Raw genomic sequence first — 20,776 nt, 5'->3', positions numbered from 1 at the left:
GCTCTGGGCTTCTGGTCATGCCTTCGTGCCGGGTAATGATCCCGCACTGCTGAGGTAGCATTTTGTTGCCTTCGTCGGCGACTCGTGAAAGAGAGGGGGAGGCGACGCGAATGGGCAGTAGGGTGGTCACGCTGCACACTGGATTGAACTCCGCCATAAGCTGCTTCGCACCTGAAAAACGCCGCCATGTTGGGCTGCGCTCGGGGGTACAACAAAAGAGGTCGTTGGGAGTACAAATCGCTCATCTTCGGCTGTGCATTTTTTGAGGGCCACGTCAATTTGTGCGCCCAAAAAGGACTATGGCGGCGCCCATGGGAGCCATATGATGCATAAAGTTTCCTAAAATTTATATGAAACTCATTACATACGCCAACGACAGCAATACCAACTCCCACCAGGCTCTTTCACATGAGAGGAGGCTGTCACACTCTGCCGGCTGCGAACTCGAACTTTCCTGAATCTGCACTTAATACCCGATGCCTGTCCAGGATGCGGCGCTATCCCCACAACGTTTCACGTCCCCGTAGAGTGTATTAGAGTGCAAGCTGCCTCCTTCTCTATCGCGTCGGCCACCCATACCCCAGAGCAGTGGTAGCAGTGGAAAGGCACCCTTCGCGACGGCGCCCCCCGAGATCTGTCAAGCCCTCGTTCTGCGGGCCGGGGCTGTCGCAGAGATTGCCATCGGTGTCCCGGAATAGGGACCCTCCCTGTTTTCTTTGAATTTGAATAATAAAATGTTTTCATCATATATGGCGTGGTAACGGCAACGATACGTGAAACTAACTGCACCACGGATGAAGTTGTTTTCTTCCTCTGTGGACCGCACTGACCATACAATCGGCCGTAACAACCATGACCGCAAAGTAGCGCGGTGGAGCGCCGGTCCGTAAAGGCCCTCTACTTTCTTGTCCGCCCAGTTCTAACTCCTTCATGATTGTTTTAAAGGTGGAGCTCCTTAGCGCGTGGGTCTGTCCATTCCTTGTATGTATGTAGTAGTATATAGCCACCAGCGGCACATACCTACTCTAGAGCGGGTATGTGCTACAGGGGATGCGAGATGGGAGATGGCGGTACTTGGAGTGTTGACTAGATGGACGCACGGACAGACGAACAGACAGACTAGCAGACGAATGGATGCACAAACAGACAGACAGATGGATCAACGTACTCACGGATGGGCACACGGACAGACGGACGGATGCATGAATGGACCAAGGAGGATTTAAAAAAAATTTTTAATCCTTCTTGGAATGCACGCACAGATGGTCGCGCGGACGAACGGAAGCAAGAACGATCGGAGGGACGGAAGCATGGACGGGCTGACGAACACTTCGCCCCACTCATAATTAACTCCGTGGATATGCTGTAATTTTTAAAATTTTTTTACAGGGTAGGATGCGTCAATGTGCCCACCTAATGAAACGGCCGGGTAAACACAAATCATCATCATTGCAGTGCCATTTACGCTTCCAAAGCTTCTCTCAAAAGGCCACATTGAACGGTCATCTGCTTATCCACTGAGGGGAACGTCCGCATAAGTGCCACCTGTGCCCCCAAAGCTTCTCACTCAAGTCAACACTGAACAAGCATCTGCGTAACCACACTGGTGAACGACCCTATCATTGCCTTTCATGTGCCCAGAAATTTAAGCAACTAGCACACCTCACAGCACACCTGCGTGCGCACTGACCTTTACAGAGAAATGTCTATTGAACGAGGCTTCTTTTTATTGGCAAATGCACATTCAAAGGTTGTCTTACAGTGCTCTGGCATTGATGGGTAACGCTGGACCTATGTAGCGCAACATTCCAGTTTATTGTCACTGAGCACCAAATTTATGTAATAGAATGCAGCTAGAATGTGTCATTATTTGTCATTGCTTAATTACAGACATCGTCACTTCCTATTGGAATATATTCTGTGTGTTATAAGGTCAGTCAAACACCCATGTATCTCTATTGACGAGACACTATGAAAACAACGAAGAAGAGCGATTGTTAGGCTGGTCATATACACATTTTGTAGTACTAAGTTAGGCAGTTTGAATAGTGAATATACATACATAGTATTAATGATTTATGGCCTTCTATTAAGCTGCAAACAAGCATTACTGCTACTACAATTATAGGGACCCTGGAAGTGAAGCCTCACCATGGATATAATGGTTCATATAGTCTGCAAGTGCGATAAGATGCGATCACACTAGGCACACCGTAGGACCTTCAAAAAGACCTTTCAGGAGTTTCCCACCACCTTCACACTCCTGAGAAGTTGGGGCTAGCGTTTTAACGGTGTGTGCTGTACGAAAAGAAGAAGGTTATGCTACTGGCTGCCCTGGCACAGATGAAGGCAAATTCTAATGCATGTGACGATGAGGTTGACCATAATCAAGCATCTGTTTATTCATTTTGTAAATAGTCTGTGGCCATAGTATGGGCTGCAAAAGTGAAGTTTGCTGGTTCGTTCACGTGTCCTTCACACAAGCAGTCTGATCTCTGTACGCAGCTTGCGACATCGTGGCTATTCATGGCTAAAACTTGCACAACAAAAAACATGAACGAGAAGAGACAGACACCCGTGGTGTCTGTCTCTTCTTGTCTGTGTCTTTTGTTGCGCAAGTTTTAGCCATGAATCTATATCAATTGCCAAACTTTAATCGTAGCTATGTCGTGTGTTCGCTCACTTCGGTTTGCCATGCTCATCTTACGAGCATTGTGAAAACCACTTTTCACAGTCATGAGAGGTTGTTTTTTCTTCTCTTGTACAAGGATCAGCCAAGCTCACTAATTTGACCAGTATCGGGATGGTTTTTACAGTAACCAGTGCCAGTAAACCTCCAGAACGTACTTTGTATGTGACGTTAAGAATTGTGGCGCAGTGATACCCGCGCATCCTGAATGCTCAAAAAGGGGGAGGGGGTGAGGAGTTCGATATATTGTATAGTTGGATACGAAACAGTAAAGCAAGAGACGCAGGGCCACAGATATATGTGGGATTTCTTTTACCAAGATTTGTCGTTAAAGGTGCAGAATATATGCAGAGGCAAGTTATACGCAAGAAAGTACGGTATCTATGTGAGCTGTGTTCACGTTTTCACATGCATCAGCAAAACCCCTTCTGACTGGGAAGCCAATAATTTATATGAGGAAGCCAACTTCTTAGGATGTTTCATGTTTGGCATACAAAGTGTACTGCATATCTTTGTTAAATGTATCTTTAGATTTCTTTTTTATAAATTGACATTATGGCATTCTTGTGTTCGAAAGTAGTTTGACATGAAGGAGGATTTAATTTACCTGGCATTGACATAGTTGTGTTCCGGGTCTGTAAACATCTCAACTTTCTGTTTGAACATAGTCATCTGAATAGCTTCATAGAATGTTCCAGTGCAACCGAACAAATATTGCTGTCGTTTATATTAAGGGTGAAGCTCCTAAGGGCGTGGGTCTGTCCATCCCTTGTATGTATGTACTTGACCGTCCATAGTTTCACCTTTGCCAACTACTTCATTCTTGCAAACATCCCACTACACCCCATCACCGATCCACCACTTCACCGACCATAAAGCGAATACTCTTGAGGAGTAGCCAATATGAAATGCAAGATGCTCATGTACTTGTATGCAGGTGCGCCTTAAAGAACTATATATTATCCACTGTGTCCATACTTTGTTTGTTCGTGACTGCCTACAGTTCCACCTTTGCAGACTGCCCACTACTTCGTCCTTGCAAACATCCCGCGACGCCCCATCACCCATCCACCACTTCGACGACCATAAAGCCCTTATAATGAAGGGGGAACGGACGCAACGTATAGCTACCGCTTACAAATAATCAAATTTATTGTATAACTATATGCAGTATTTGTCACATCTTTGACTATGTAGTGGGCGATATTCAGCACTTCGCCCCACTTATCGTCATTCACTCAGTGGATATGCTGTGATTTTTTTAATGTGTGTGCAGCCACTTAAATTCAATCCTGCAGTTTTTTTTTTTTTTTACTAAGATAGCTGCAAGACGTATTTGGAACCATGTGATATTCCTTTGAGTTTGTAGCACTTGTAAGAGCAATAATTCTTTAACCATACCCTTTGAGCACTTATGTCACAGTAATATATTACAATAAATACTACAGTGTCAGATTTTTAGTGAAACATTTTTTGGGCTCTGTTAACATTCTTGAAGTAAAGTGTTAAAATGCGAAGGGTTCAGCGTACATGTTCACGAAAAAAGCGTGATTGCATGTCATATCTTTTTTCTGTGGCAATTCAGTTCTTTTTTTTGTAAGAAAGTTGTTTAGTGATTGGAATTCCAACACGTATACCTTGGTAATTGTGCTGGAGCCAAGCGTTACTACGAAGTTTTTAAGAACATTCACACTGTGCATATACGGATGTGAACTCTTAATTTTCTTATGTTAATGGAACATTTTTCATCTGACTCAACTATTTGGTTTGAACCTGTAATTGGAAAAAATGCCTCCAATCCTGTTGTTTCTTTCATTTTGCAACCAGCAGATTTCCTTATGCCAACAAGCAGGTTGGACTGCTGTCATGTATTTTCAGGTTCACTCAATGCTTGTTTTATGTCTCACTCTCAAAGTTCAATTTACTATCTGGTAAATATTTATGCAGATACTTCCTTTATTTGTAGAATTTAGGTTTTTTTTTTCTGTCTTTCTTACCCCTAAATTTGCACCTGGTGCCTTTTGTTTGTTGCTTGCCAGATGATATGTAATCTTTTCTCATTTGACTCTCACACTTTTCTTACCCTTATGTTCTGTGTATGCAAGCTTTCTTGGAGCTAGTTTTTTTTTTATTTCCTGTTATTATGGCACCACTTGTTCGTTGCGTTTTCGCACACGAACAGTTTGCACATATCAAGCATTCAATCTTTTGTTGCATGATTAGTTTTGCAAGTGAGTTTTATAGCACCAAATAGGAATATTTCGAACTCACGATATTCCAGTGCTTGCATTGAAGGTATGTTAAGTCATTAGCATATTACATGTAGTGTTACGCTTGAAGGTGAGTGGCATAATAGACTAAATCATTCATTATAGTCAGAAAATGCAGTTTTATTGATGTATTTTCATCAATACTAATCACTGAAAAATGGTCTGTGATAGCACAATATAATTTTGAAAATTAATTCTAGTTTTTTTGTTGTTGTTGCTGATTTATCTAAGTGTAGGCATCCTTTCTTGTTTTCGCCTTTGGTGCTGAAGAGATACTATGGTGCTGTTTTTTTCGTTGTCCTAATTTATGTTGTTTAGTAGAATACATTCCAGTGTGCTGTCGTTCAAGGCATGCTTATGTCTAAAAGGAGGTCAAGGTACATTAACAAAAGCCCTGCAACATGTAGTTTTCATCGGTTCTTCCCAAACTTTGTATTGCATTGACACAGCAGAACCCTGTTAAAAGAGACACTGATAAGAGAGACACCAGTGTACCTACAGTAAAATACAGGTTGATAAGAAAATGTATATTAGGTACCCTGCTTATAAGACACATCTCATATAAGGCAAGCCTGCTACCTGGAACGAGCCTCTTATAAAGGGGTTCAGCTGTATCCCTGTGCGAGTGGCAATGCCAAAACCAAATTCTATTCTAATTTTATGTCAACGGAGAAACCAGATTGCTTATAGACTAGACCGACATTTTATGGCGATTTCTGTGACCAGACGTGACACATCTGCCAGGAGTTGCGTGCCTGTTGTGCCACCCCCAGGCTAGGGCCCTGCACTCGACCAATAAAACTGAAATTAGCAAAAACAACTCGGCATTGATGCTCAGGTGTGCAGCTCACTCAGCGGCCACCTTTTTTTCTTATCATTCGTGAACCCGCAAAGATTTTGTGATGCATGTTTGATAAAGCTGAGAATGGGGAAACAACCCGGAATTTATTATCGTATGTATTATCGTAACTTTCGCGAAAATATTTTGTGTACTGCGTTGGGATTGATACCTGGCGAGTACAGCGTGCGACTCTGAGGGAATGCACACATAGGAATTGGCATAGTTTATGTATTCACGCGAGGCCGACAGGCTTTTGTCTGCTGACTGCAGCTCAGGGCGGCGAGAATTGTTTTGTCCTGATGCTGTCATTTTGCGTTGCATATTTGGACATTTCTTCTGTTAGCAGCCGTTATGTGCTTGAGCTCCTGGTAAGCAAATTCGCAGATGCCAGGGACCGGTGGAGTCACTGAAAACAAGATACGGTAATTGGAATAGTCGAGCAAATGATGCGAGCAGGTGTCGTTGCGCACCACATACATCAGTCACCACACCCCGCAGAGACGCGCGGGCAGTGAAGCCGAGGATTATGGAGACTAATTCTATGCGGGTGCACTTCCCACTTATTGAAATGTATGTCTTATAAAATGGTCGTGCAGCAATAATTCTAATGAAAGTAGCAGGCCGCATAAACCACGGTTGTTATGAAGAGTAACGCTGTAGCTGCAAAAGATCTTAGCTTTCCAAACATAAATGTTCGCAAAATGTGATAGCGCTTCGATATACAGATTCCTAGACCCATTTCACGAGAGTGCCTCTTCACGTACGCACTCCATCGAAAGTGCACGGTGAAGCCACACGTTGGCTCGCTAAAAATCTTTGCTGGCAAACACACCGCCGCTTGCGAAGCGAGAACATCCACTGCAGAACAGCCCGAGTCACAGAAGTTTGTTTGTTCGTCGCCCAAATGATCTTGGCTCACTGAGCTTCATCGATTTACACGTCCCGGACGCCGGCGCCGCATTCGTTCTTCTCGGGGACCAACTGGAAGGTCCGCCCACTGGTCCGGGATCACTCGGACGCATGTTCGTTTTTCGCGGGCCTGGCGGCCTGCGGGCGGCCCGGGACCGCCCGAAATATTTATTTCGGGCCGCTAGCAGACGACAGCGCGGTGCACATGCTGTGCGGCCATCTTAAGTTAGACACGGGAAATTTTCGATGCGCTCTTGTTCTCTTTTTGCTTTTCTGTCCACTTCTCGCATGTTTCTGGATTTCGCATTGTTAGCGCACTCAGTTCTAGTGCACTCAGTTCGTGAGCCACGTCGAGCATGTGCGTATTACCGAAGGTCGGGCAAACGCGCGTTATGCTCGCTAGGAGAAACAGCGGTGGAACGACCGCGCCGGTCTACGATGCGCACGCGCTCGAGTATTTCACTTGCAGTAAGTTGCATCACAACACAAATAGGTACAATTCACTACCTAACTGCTGTTTAGGTTGCAAATGAGTCAGCGTTGTTGCCTGTGTTTCAGCTATGGAGGGAGCAGACGGCATAGCAGACGCCACAGCGGATACAGTCAGCATCAAGCGTGCAGATGGCCCGGGGCGGGCTGGCTCGAGATTTTTAGATCATTATTGCGTATTTCGAGGTTCGAACACTGGTAGGTGTTCTGTGGTTCGAACGAACAGCCGGTACCACGTGATGCTGTTTTATACGTCACTGAAGGATTTCGGCAGATGGCGCCACAGTATTTGGCGCCAACTCGTGGTGGTGGTAGTGGTTACAATGAAGAGGAAAAAGGCACCTAATTTCTGTCTGCCTTCAGGCGACACGGCGCAGTGCCTTATAGGGGTGGGGTGAAGGAGGGATAAAAAGGATAGAAGGAAAGTAGAAGCAGAAGAAGACAGCCAACGAGAGGAAAAAGAAGGAGATAGGAAAGTGGGGATCCGGTCGAAGCAGTCCAAGGGCGGGGTGCCACAATGCGAGAGCTACACGGCGTCAGGAGACCGCGGAGGGCGAACCAGTCGGCGGGAGCTACGCTGAAGTCGGAGATCGCGAGGGCACAACCGTCCAGCTTGAAATCCTGCGAGCGAATCTCGGCACCATAGTTTGTAATTGTGCCCCTGCGGAAGGCTGCAGAAAGAAGGAATGAACTCGGAAGGCTAGTAGTGTCTGTTGTGTTGCGATGCCGTACCCCGAAAGCTTATGAACGCAAAGGAGTTGACGCCAACAGTGAAATTCCAGTGACTCGCATCAAAATGCCCCCAACAGACAACCGACAGGCACGGATGGTGCACAGTACAACGTAAGTAAGCTCGTGTTGCCTGCGCTGGCAGTTGTCGTCGGAATGCACGTGTTCAGAGAAATTGTATGTGGCTCACTATACTCTGAACAAGACTGGTGTTCATTCCTTCATCACCAGTGAACCGATCACTCGTGATTTTGTGTGGTACGAGGCTGCACCTGTTCGCGCCGGCGCAAGTGCTGCAAGCACGAATGCACGTACTAGTTATAACAGTGCATACATGGCATATCTATGCTGCGCCGTAGGTGTTCTCTGACAGCACGGTGAAATATTCTGTACAGTTCTGGATCTGTTGACGTAAAGAGAAATGACGGCTGCACGTTTGCAAACAACGGAAGACACCTTGCCGCAACGCCATTCTCTCAGGAAGCAGAGCAGCGAAATCTACGAAAACAGAACGAAGATGAGAACATCACGCGTCTTGCGCGTATTCGAGTTTTTTAGCGCGTGTACGCGGCGAACAAGCTCTTTCTGCATTCTCGATCGAGACAGAGTGAACCTTTCTCAACAATGATCACCTTGCCCTCGCAGATTGCACGATAAAACCTCTGCGATTATTAAGAGTCACAGTGCAAGTGTAATGTCAACGAAGGTTGCGAGAAAGTTTGCCTGAAAAATAACGCGTGCAAAATCGTTTTGGCAACGTTAAGCATAATTTACAAAAGAAAATTACTTATTGCGTGTCGTAACCATGCTTGCGTGCGCGCAGTAAGATATAAAAATGTTGACTAACAGCTATCATTGCGCCAGGGCTGCTTGACATGTACAGCTTAACATAAAAACTATTCCCATAGACATGCAGTCACAAACATCGACTGTAAGAAATTATTCGCCCAGCAAAGTTAGCAGAACCGAAATGCGATTATGAATGTACAAAAACCTGCTACTCCAGAAAATGCTCCGTGTGCTGGCAACACTGATGGATAAAAACAAAGATGGCGGCGCCTAACGGAGTTAACGCGGCATTTTCGCTTGGCGCCGTGCGGAAGTTTCTTCATTGTGGCTTCGCATCGCGCTAGGGAATGCAGTGGCGGTGACAAATATGACACTGTGGAATTACATTTGATACCGATGTTGTGAGAGGAATTAGGAATGGTTCCTGGTCCGACTTCCGGCAATGCGGTCTTGTGCTTGAGAGAGGTTCATTCAAGATTAGAAGCCCCGCCGCGGTGGTCTAGTGGCTAAGGTACTCGGCTGCTGACCCGCAGGTCGCGGGTTCAAATCCCGGCTGTGGCGGCTGCATTTCCGATGGAGGCGGAAACGTTGTAGGCCCGTGTGCTCAGATATGGGTGCACGTTAAAGAACCCCAGGTGGTCGAAATTTCCGGAGCCCTCCACTACGGCGTCTCTCATAATCATATGGTGGTTTTGGGACGTTAAACCCCACATATCTATGCAAGATTAAAAATGAATCAACGTGGAATAGGTAGGCTTGCTTTAGGAGCTCATGGGAATACACCAAATCAGGGAGTACAAGGTGATATGGGATGTACATCATTCGAGGGCAGGGAAGCTAGCAGCAAGATGAAATTTTAGGAGCGATTGAGAAAAATGGGGGAGGAGCTTTGTGTTGGGAAGGTTTTCAGCTATTTTTACATGAGGAATATAGGTACAAAATGGAGAAAGAGAACCAGAAAATTGACGGGTAAACATTTAGAAAACAGCAGGGGGCCAAACCAAAGAGAACTATCAGTTAGGAAGAAGGTGAAAGAATTGGAGAAATGTAGAGAATAGGCATGTTTAAGAAGATGGCACTAGATATCTGTCGAGCTTTCAAGCAAGAAATTGCCAAGGAGAGGATCTATGATAATTCTCGGGGTAGTTCTCTACTGTTTGAGGCCAGGACGGGAGTATTGCGAACCAAGACTTATCGGGTTAAATACGAAGAGGTGGACACGGTATGCAGTGCGTGTGGAGAGGAGAGGAAACTGCCGAACACTTGATAATGTTCTGTAAAGGGCTTCACCCTATAGTTCAGGATGATGGTGCATAGCTTTTCAAAGCACTGGGGTTTAGAGACAAGGAGGGCAAAATAGACTTTAAGCGGATAGAAATAACTAGAAGGAGATTATCTGATTGGGGGCTACAATCAAAGCATCAGTGAAAATAAATTCTTCACTGCAAAGTGCCGGTGTTTAACTGGACCATTTAAAAGAAAAAAAAAAAGATGAATCTAGGTTTTATTCACTAAGTATTACGGCTAGGTGGCATTAGACGCCGCCCGATCTAAAGGGTACAGCTATATCAATCAATCCATCCGCCCATCGCGAAAGTTAGCTGGCTGCGGAGTGCCTCATTTGCATTGGCATAACGGATTTTACTTTCAAACAGCGAAAATAGTGGCGCTGTGTGCGCAAACATCGAGTCTCTTTCTTGAACCGCGTCAGATGTACTTCCAGTTGAAGCACCTGTCTAGCGAACCGGAGGTTGAAAAAGGCAACTGCTCATGTGTAGCGGGCCTCTCCGAAAGGTGCTAGCACTTTTGCGCTGTGTTCCAGCTACAGGCAGTTTTCGAGGTAACTATGCTGCTACTCGTGCTGTCTATTGCATGTATCCCATTGAGTTCCGTTGTACTGTCAATAGCTGAATATGCATGCTTTTCACATGATTACAGGAAAGAGATATGCTTGGGCCAGTGAATCTTGAGATAAGGCAAGTCGTAGTTTCAATTTTGATAGGAGTGCTCCTTTATTTTCGTACGCGATCCACGTTTTAAGTTTCTAATGAATAAGGTCGTGTGCTTCTGAACACTTGCTTGTTTGTGTTCACAGTAGTTCATATTTAAAGCAGATGGACGAATAAGGGTCGCATTGCGGTTGGTTCACAACGGCGACTAGCACCGGTCGCGTGACCGTTTGCGACTGGCGACAGAAAAGCGGCTGTTGTTCACACCGGCAGAGGCTGCATGCGAGCAACCGTAAGTCGCAATGCCAGAAAGTCACGTCTGGATCTTGTTTTTCAACAAGGACTCTGGAGACTGGCGCCGATCAGCTTATCAGGTATCGCCGCCAGCTGAGTGAGCGGAGTGAACTGAGCGCGCTGCATTAATTGTTTTTGTCCGCTTTCGTGCAGCATTCCCAGAAGCGTATTGTAGTGTGATTCGAGCGAAGGAGAAGAGATTGTCATGGCGCTGATACGGTATGCCATAGTGTCAGCGCTTGCAGAACAGAAGCCTCCAAACAGTCTTGGGCAGTAGTAATGCATTGCTGGTAACTAGTTACTTTTTTTCAGTAACTTGTAACTGTAACCAGGTACTTTTAAGTTAGAGGAACTAGTAACTGTTACTTTTTTACACAGTAACTATAACGAGAAATAGCGTTACAGTTACTTTCCCATTTCCTCTCAACCTTTCCACAACACCGCTCCCCTCGCAGCTTGGGAGTGAAGATCGCTAAGACTAAGTTCACGTCCGTTTTTTTTTTCTTCTCATATCGTTTTAGTCATTTGAGCTGCTAGCTCTGCTCTTGGTGTACCGGTGAATCATTAGAACACCAAGTTTAGTCTCCTTCGTCGGAGCTAATCTTGTTTGACAGGCAGCTAAAAAGTAGTAGAGTGGAATACGGTTGAGAGCCACGAATATTGTGAACTCTCGAATCATTCTTTGAAACCTCTTTGGAACTGATTGTAAAAGTTCAGCTCTCGACTCTCAGTTTTTTCTTCCCCCCCCCCCCCCCCCCCAACTTCGTCATCGCATCGCTTAGGTCAAAGCTATGTCCAGTTGTCCAGCAGTGTTCAACGAACTTCGTCCCAGAACACTTTGCATTAGTTGCTTTAACAATATCCAATTCTTTCCTGCCTATTTCGCCGATGTTAAGTCGCGTCGCGATCTCCACATCGTGCTTGTAGATTTTCACGAACACATGTTTCAAGGAGAGCTTTGCGCCCCGCGGACGTAGAGCCCTCCAAACAGGGTCTGATACATCTTGAACATCGGAAATAGACACATCTTACATTGTCTTCACTCGTGACACATTCCCTATTCCTCTTCATGCGCTTCTGGGTATCCCTATTAAACGTCCTAGGAAAATGCTGCCGTTCCAGTGCATCAATTACGTTTTCCACTTCTAGTGTCGAAGGACGTTTATTATTATTATTTGCAAATCAAGTCCATTTTGACCAACTGTGCATGAACAAATAAATTGTTGCAACAAAATGAGGCATACACAAAGAAGGCTGGTGTTGAGCCATCTCCTAGGTTTCCTTCGTCTAGGATTTTACCACGTGCAATTTTGACTACCCGCGCGTGTCTCCGTATGTTTTCATTTAATAAATCCCATCATTTGGTTTGTGTTCTATTACATATTATGTACAGTAACGGGAAAGTAGCGCCGTCAGTTTTTCTGAGTAACTGTAACTGAGCTGCTTTTTTCACTTGGGTAACTGTAACACTGTTACTTTTTACTGGTAAGGTGCCCATGGCAGCCTCCAAAGAAAAAAAAAAGCCGGTGGTGGGTATGACCGTCCCTTCCTTCGCAAGAGTTGGCCATCCACGCAAGCAGCCTGCCTCTCCGGCTGCACTCACATAATAAGGAGTATTTCCGAGAGTAACATATTCAAAAACGCCCCTTGAAAGTAACTTGACTTGTCACCGCCTCCAATGCAGCACAAACACGTCTCGAATGTGCTGTCTTTAGGCGGTTTGTAAGCGGTGCCTATAAGGCAGCACAAACTTGTTCTGGACGCACTGCATTGAATGTGGTGGCAAGTCAAATTGAAGACAAGGAACGATTCTGAATATGGGGAAGATAGTGCATCATTCATTTTCTTTTGATGGTGTTTACTTTCTTGTGAATGCTGCCACGAAATTCGACACTTTCATCACGCTGTTGCACCCCGCCATCTCTAAACCGAGTATTCTGTGGTGACCATGAAGGCACAGAGAAACCCATTCATTTATATATGGCTATAGTGGGCTAGTGTAATGGAAAAGAAAATGAGTGGATGTAAAAAAATTCCTCTGTTGCTTCTGGGCTTTGCTGATTGGCTTTGCTGATTGGTTTCGCTGATTTGCGACTCCAGTCGCGCGTCTACTAGATCGGTAAGGAAGCGATTAGCCGAAGTAGTCCCTTTGCAAGTCGCAAAGAGACTAACTTGGTCGCGTGACCGGTGTGTGTCGCAGGTGTGGATCAGCCTTTACCGAGTTTGAGGGACCCATGGCTCCAACCTGCAGGCACGTCTCGCCCAGGTCAGCTATGACGTGCAGTGCGCGCACACAACTTCTCCGTCAGCCTTCATCGGAAGCAATGCAGCAGTGACTTTTCTGTGAATGCTTCTGAGTGGCAAACCTGCACATCGATGGGGAAATAATTCACTGCTTGAAAATTACGCGATCAAATACTATGAGCACAACCCCAGGCATGAAAAACACAAGGAACTTGTTTGTCGGTATAACTTTGCTACCTATCTGCTCAACATGTAACTGCAAAAAATTGCGAAGGACTAGTCGATTGATTACTTGCCCTATTACTAACTTTACAAATAGCTGGAAAAGAACGTGTGGTGAATTATGTAAAGCTTACCTTTGTTACGACGACAGCGAACTTCGCCCATATTGCTCTGCAAGACCACAGTGGGTTGAGTCAGTCCTCCCACATCACAGAGTTGTGCCGCGTTGATATGCCATCGTAGGTGCTCCCTACGCTGGAATCGGGTAGTTTTCCGATGGCACATTGTTGCTTCGGTCACGCTGTCTGGTGGCGGATCCCAATGCATCCAGAGCAGCTTGTGGTGATCTGCTTTGCGTTGTGCTTGCCATCGTCAGCAGCCTCGCACACGAGGCTGCCGTAATGGCTAAGGCCGAAGAAGATAATTCACTGCTTGAACTTACGCGATCAAATACTACGAGCACGACCCAGGCACGAAAAACGCAAGGAACTTGAGGGTGTACCTTTGCTACCACGTTATTGGAGGTCCTGAAAAACCAGGGTCGTCATGGAGAAAAATGTAGTCGGCGTTGGCATAGCTAGTGGCTACCATGCAGCCAGTAGATGTGTACCAGACTAGTCGGTATAGGTCCTTTTTGTATCAGTGGATTGTGCTTTAGTCGACTTTGGATCTCTGGGCAGATGTGTTGCTCATAGTCGAGAAGTGAAGGTTGACTCCTTTGTGATTTACCGTGAACTCCACTAGAGAGAAGGTAGTCAGTTCCTAGGGGTCATATCAATGGGTAGGAGCTCGAAGACTGGAAAGCCAGCAAGAAATATGCTCCCAGCTTCGGTTTAGGCATGCAGGTTGAGAGCACCAACGGGCAATCACTAAGGTCACGCAAGGGTGCCTCAAGGCAAGAATGGTGGCTGATATATGTCGTCAGTGCAGTGCATTGAGCTACAAGTTTTACCACAACCATGAGCTGGCTGATTTCAATGATGCAGGCTAGCTGTACCGTTAAAAGCTGCCACTAGGGTTGGTACGGGATGATGTCTTGCATGTTGTGATGAGAAGTCGATGTTGCCACTGAAGCACGCTATAGAGGTCCTTATTCAGGAATGACAATGAGAACTCTGGAATGGTGATGGTGTCTGGAGGGGTGTTGTTGTCTAGCATGCCTGGCCACGAATTGCAGTGTGAATTCGAAATGAATTGTTTTGTTTTTTTTAGCTTCCTTCCACGTATAGAAATTCAGTTTGTGCTCTTTAACAGAAAAAGAAAATGTTCCAGAGCAGTTTGTAACAGTTTTTATCTGGGTAAAAAATGAAATTTTGCTAACTATGAAATAGAGCAGATAAGAATGCAAGATTTTTTCGTTATTCGCCCACAAGTTCTCTGTGCAGGCTGAATGCTTTTACGTCTAAGGAGTGAGCATGGTTTTAGATGTAGCTTGTTATTAAGAGTAGCCTCCGATATTCAAGACCGCTGTTCTGATGAAACAAACTTCATTGCTGACAGAGCCGCTTTTATGCTGGCATGCTGAGGTCCACTTGTATTAATACTAACAGCTCCGGTTGCCATTCCTTCTTTTTTTCTTTTCACAAAATTTCAATGGATATTTTTTTTTCTCTTGGAATTCCTGCTTGAAGCAAATGCTATCACTGCCTCCTGGTTGTTGGTTTTTTGAGACTGGCAACCTTTTCCTTAACCCCCTAAACCTGTAAAAAAATCTCATTAATACATATATATATATATATATATATATATATATATATATATATATATATATATATATATATATATATATATATACATACATATTAATGAGATTTAAGAGACAATAATGCCAAGAAAAGTATAGGGGAAGTTATTGGACGTAATCGTAATGTAAGTGCGAAGAAAGAAAAGTGGGTGAAAACTAACAAGCACCCAAACCTGCTTTATTCGAAGGTCGCGGGTTCGGTTCCTGCCCACGGCAAGTTAGCTTTCGACATTTTTTTTCTATGGCACACAAGCTGCAAGCATGACAGCTTTCAAGCAAAAATCATTTTGAACACTAATGCAATTTGTATTGTTACTTGACTTCATCGCCCATAGGACTATGTGGCACTCAGAGGTCCACAATCACCATTTGACAAATTGAATTATCCTGTAAAACACTGTCACGAAGAGAAATTAGGTGCTACGGATGTGCTTGCGACTGTTGCAAGAAGTCATCCTTTATCAATGACTCTAATTCATAGCAGCCACTAATTTCTGCTCATTCATTGGCTCCATGCCTATGACGAAATCGCCGACGTCGTCATACGTTGCCAATGTGGCTGTAGTCACGACGACAGGCTATGCTTACCCATTTGTGTGTCAGAGGAGGGGAAGACCTTGGGAGAGACTGAAACCCGCCAGTGTGGCTTGTTTATCCTCCGTAACTTTATTATTGCATTACTTATTTAAAAGCATCGTGAAGTGGCATGTTCACGGCATGCAAATGCACAGTTGTGAAAGATTTACATGTAGATCAACATCATAAATGCAGCGCACTTGCTCATGGCCCTTTAAGGGCGTCCTAGTCGACATGGTTTGTCTTCTATTATGTTCAGTTTTTGTCACATCAGCGTAACCTTGCATCGTATACTAACACCAGATCCAGCATGATCTTTAATCACCTCATTTATAGTAACATGTTTACCTTTAGCAATTCCAGTTGCCAGTTATACTTGATGTTATTATGATGTAACGTCCTTAAGGGTCCCTTAGGGACATCACATCACCATCAAGTGATGATGGTATAACGTCATGTATAAGAACAAGTATAACAATATAACATTACACAAGGGGTAGAACATTTTACTAAATACAGCAAAAACAAAGAAAATAAGAAAGTAGTACAAATATACTAGCAATACTTTTGCAGGATCTGAGAACAGACGTAAGAAATGTGCTTATGCAAATATAAAAACTTGTATGCACAAAATTTACACATACAGGAGCAGAAAATACATTGACTGTGTTAGAGTTTGAATTGGCTTTGAAGCTTAAGTGAGCAGTTAGTAGCGGTGTGAATGTGCACGAGTCATGCTCAGAGACGATGGCTTCTGGTAAGTTCTTCCATTCCTTGATGGCGACAGGAAGAAATGAATTGTTGAGTGTAATGGTCCTACCGAAAGGACTGTTGCATTCAGCTGCCGAGAGTAGCGAGCGGTGGAAAGTAAGAGAGAGCCATGCAAGTGAAGAAAAGAGTAATATAACTTATGAAATGAAGAAAGTCAAAAAGGTGCATCTGTCAGCTAGGTTCTGCAAGTCTAAAGACTCCTTAATAAAAGTGATGCTTGATGAGGGATTGTAATTGGACGGGATAGACCAGGCAGCCCTATTCTGAAAGAATTCCAGCTGATAAATTAGATAGGTTCGGTGAGCGCTCCAAATGGGAGATGCGTATTCGAGCATCGTACGAACGAAGGTTTTGTACACAATTTTACGAAGTGTAGGAGGTGGTAGGCAAAAAGTTCTTCGGATGTAATGAAGCTTTTTTGATGCATCGGGTACTAAGTGTGTAATGTGATTCAGCCATGTGAGAGTGCTAGAAATCAGCACGCCAAGGTATCTGTAATTGTCGACATAAGCCAAGTTCGTTGAGCTTCGAAAATAATTGAATGGATGATGATATTCCTGACGGTAGATCGTTCACTTTTGTAGGGAACAGTAAGGGGCCGAGCACTGAGCCCTGAGGGACACCGGATTTGACAAGAGCATCAGCGGAGTGAAAACCAGTAATTTTAGTGAGCTGAGATCGGTGGGATAGGAAGCATCGGATCCACGGCAGGGTTAAAGGGTCCAAGTTCAGACAGCATTTTTTTTTAATAGTCGTTGATGAGCAACACGATCAAAGGCTTTAGAAAACTCAATGTATACAACCTCAGTTTGAAATAGAAAATCTAGGTTATGTTGGTGGTGAGTAGTGAATTCAAGAGCTGAGTTTCGCAGGACAAGCCAGGTTGGAAACCATTCTGATTTTTGAAGAAGAATCCATTATTATCGAGGCGGTGGTAAACATGCGAATAGTAATGTGCTCGAGAATTTCGCAGGGAATACATGTCAGTGAAATAGGACAATGATTGAATGGGTTAAAACGGTCACCTGATTTGAACGCTGGGGTTACTTTAGCTACCTTCCAGTCAATAGGTATAGCACCTTTGGAAAGGGACTTAAAGAATATGATTAGCAGAATGTGGCTTGTAGTAGCTACAGTGGATTTTAGTATCTTTGCTGGTATGTTTTCAGCACCAGGTGCACTCAATGTTTTCAGTTGGTTTATAATTTTTAGGATACTTTCAGCATTTATGGTGACGGACAGGTGGCATCTGGGGAAATTTATACCCGGAGGCAGACGGAATATTGCTTGGCGGCTCATTAGTAAAGACTGAGGAAAATTAGGAATTCATGAAGTCGGAGCGCTGCTGAGCTGGTACCCATTAGCCATGAGGATTGGACATTGAAATGATGTGCGATAAATTGTTGTGGTTGATACTGTTCTAAATTTGTTTAGGTTTGTTGCGATTGATTTTGAGATCTTCATAGGAATACTTCTTTTTAGCTTTTTTTTTTTTTTGGTGCACTAGTGTATTCTCAAAGGCAAGTGAAATATTTGTCCCATTTCAATGGAGAAACGCTACGTTCTGCATTATGAAAAAGGCGTTTCTTATTTCGTGAGTTTTTTATACCAAGGACTATCATTGTCGGAGCTAACAGACACAAGCGAAACATATTCTTCGATTAGTGTCAACACCTTTTGCTTATACATAAGCCAGTTCTGTTCTACATTTCCGGAGATGGCCGTTTGAAAGAAGAAACTCTATAAGCCTTCCGATCAGGTAATGATTGCATGGACGTTGGCTTTGTTGTAGTCGCGTATGAGCTTCTTCCGAGGGTTTTCCCTAGGTACCGGTATAGAAAGGTTGAATAATATGGTAGGGTGATCACTGAGACCTTCTATACACGTAAGCGAGTAAATGAAGACAGGATCGAGTATGTTGTCGCCACGAGTCGGGGTATTAATTCTCTGCATGGAGTTGAATAGGAGAGAAAGCTGAATAAACTCATTTGATAGCTGGGAACGTGCCGTAAGGTTGGCTTAGTCTATATTGGGAAGATTAAAGTTCCCAAACAAAAAGAATTTTGTGCGAGAAAATTGAGGCTTCAAATCGGCCAGCACCAAGTGCAGGTCATTCATGAAACCATTGTCACAGTCGGAAGGTCGATAACAGGTGAACAGTATGTGATTACTCGAGGCAACAGGCAGATTAATGCAGAGAATTTCGTAGCTGCTGGTAATATCTATTATAGGAGTGCAAGCGGGATTTAATTAGAACCAGGATTCCCCCCCCCCCTCCCCCATTCTCTCAACACTATCTCATCTGTAAAAATTTTGGACCCAAAATCGCGTAGAAATTTGTCGCATTGTATGTTTTCGTTTAGCCACGGAAAAGGCACATGTACAGCTTTATTATATACTGAATTCGTGGAAGCATGCGGCAATTGTTACGACTTTACTTCGACAATGAATGCTGTATCAGCATTTTACGGGAACGGTTTATTTTCAATGTAAAGCTTCTCAACCCTAATTTTGAATGGGTGTTTTTTTTTTTTCTAGAGCAAACAAGTAAAGATGCTTTCGGGGCTGACGAGCACTAGAATAATAGTCTTTACAAATTTAAAAATTGGAACCTTTAAGTTTGGATCTAGCTGTAAGTATACTAGTTTTATCTTCAAAATGCCCAAGTTGTACGATGACCGGACGGTTTTTAGTGTTTTGAAAATGGCCCAGTCGGTGAGCCCTTTCGATTGTGTTACTGTCAAGCGTTACACGTAACCTTTCTGAGCAAAAAGCTACTACTCGCAATTCATACTCGGCCCATGTTTCACCTTCTCAATCTGGTATTCCAAATAAAATTAGGTTACAACGACACTGGCGATGTTCCTAGTTGCCACACTCTATGGCTAGTTCCCTTATTTTAAAGGCAAGTTCAATGATTAGATAAAGGCTCACTGGTCTGAGCCACTCTTTGCAGTGCATCATATCGAGTGGTGAGCTTGCTAATCATACTTTTTATGTTTTAGTTATGAGCACAATTAAGAGTTAGCTCCACCAGTACAGCATTTTGACCTTGTTCAAGGCGGGAGAGACACTGTGCACCGAGACTGGTGCGTTGCCACGCGGCCGTCAGAGAAGACAAACGTTGAGAGCCCGAGCAGAACCAAACACTCCCCCAACGTTTGCTAGCACGTAGTTTATCTGAATCATGAACTGCTGCGTAGTTGATTGTACCAACAGGTACACGCCGTGTCCAGCGGGAATGAAGTTTCAGAGTTTCTCGACTTGTCCCTGCTTTATTGGGCAGCGGAATAAGTGGATCACGACTGTGGGCTGCAAAAAGTGTTTAGTTCCTATTTTGTCTGCCGTCTCGCATTCTGCCCATGCGTGCTTGAATTGGTCTTAGAAACCTTCTGCAGGTGCGATGATCTTGCGTGATGTTCTTGCTGCCATAAAGCTGGTGAGAAAAGAAACGCATGCAAGAAATTTTATTTCAGATCAAAGCTGATGGGGCGTTTTGATGGACCTTAATAATTACTGCCTTGCCGCGTACCGTTCGCAGTTTTGAGGAATGCAATGCGAGGTCAATTAGTGCCTTACTGAGTTGATGGGTCCATCAGTGAAGGGGCGAACTTGGTTACGTAGCATTTTATCGTAAACACAAGTAGCTACCCAGCAGCGTATGCGCACTCGATAGGATCAAGCTAGTACGTAAGTTGGTTGGTCCTTACTAAAGTGGCGCAAGGCATCATGGGCGATCGGCCGTGAAATGGGCGGTGCCTTGTTATATAAATGATTTTGTTTAGAGCTCTTAACATCTTTAGCCATAGATCATTTTCTAAATAACTAATTAACTTAATTTATAAAAAAAATTGTAATGTCATTGAAGAATAAGTTTCACTTGAATAACCTTACAATTCAATTCATTTTGTTTCGCGTAGCATATCGCATATGGCATCCCAAACGCTCCTGTGTCTAAAACCAAGTGCTGTAGCTCTAAAGGAAATAACCGCCGGAAGTAATGAATTGAATCCCATCTTTCGGATTTGGGTCATTCAAAAGCCCCCTTTTTTTTTACTGTATACAATCTGCATGTTAGAGAAGAATGATGCAGGGTGTAGAGTATACCAGAACTATACATGGTAAGAAACGATGCTTTGCGAATGCTGTAGCGACGGATGTGCATGTCAGTGTTTGTTTTGGAAAGCAGCAGAAACAACGCAAGATGTTATAGTGAATGAGAGACGCGTGACGGTGGCCGAAGTGTCCATGCCGTCGTCG

The sequence above is a fragment of the Rhipicephalus microplus genome, chromosome 6 (assembly GCF_043290135.1).
Source record: "Rhipicephalus microplus isolate Deutch F79 chromosome 6, USDA_Rmic, whole genome shotgun sequence".
Lineage (NCBI taxonomy): Eukaryota > Metazoa > Arthropoda > Arachnida > Ixodida > Ixodidae > Rhipicephalus > Rhipicephalus microplus.
The sequence above is the reverse complement of the archived record's forward strand: the minus strand, read 5'-3'. Positions refer to the sequence as shown.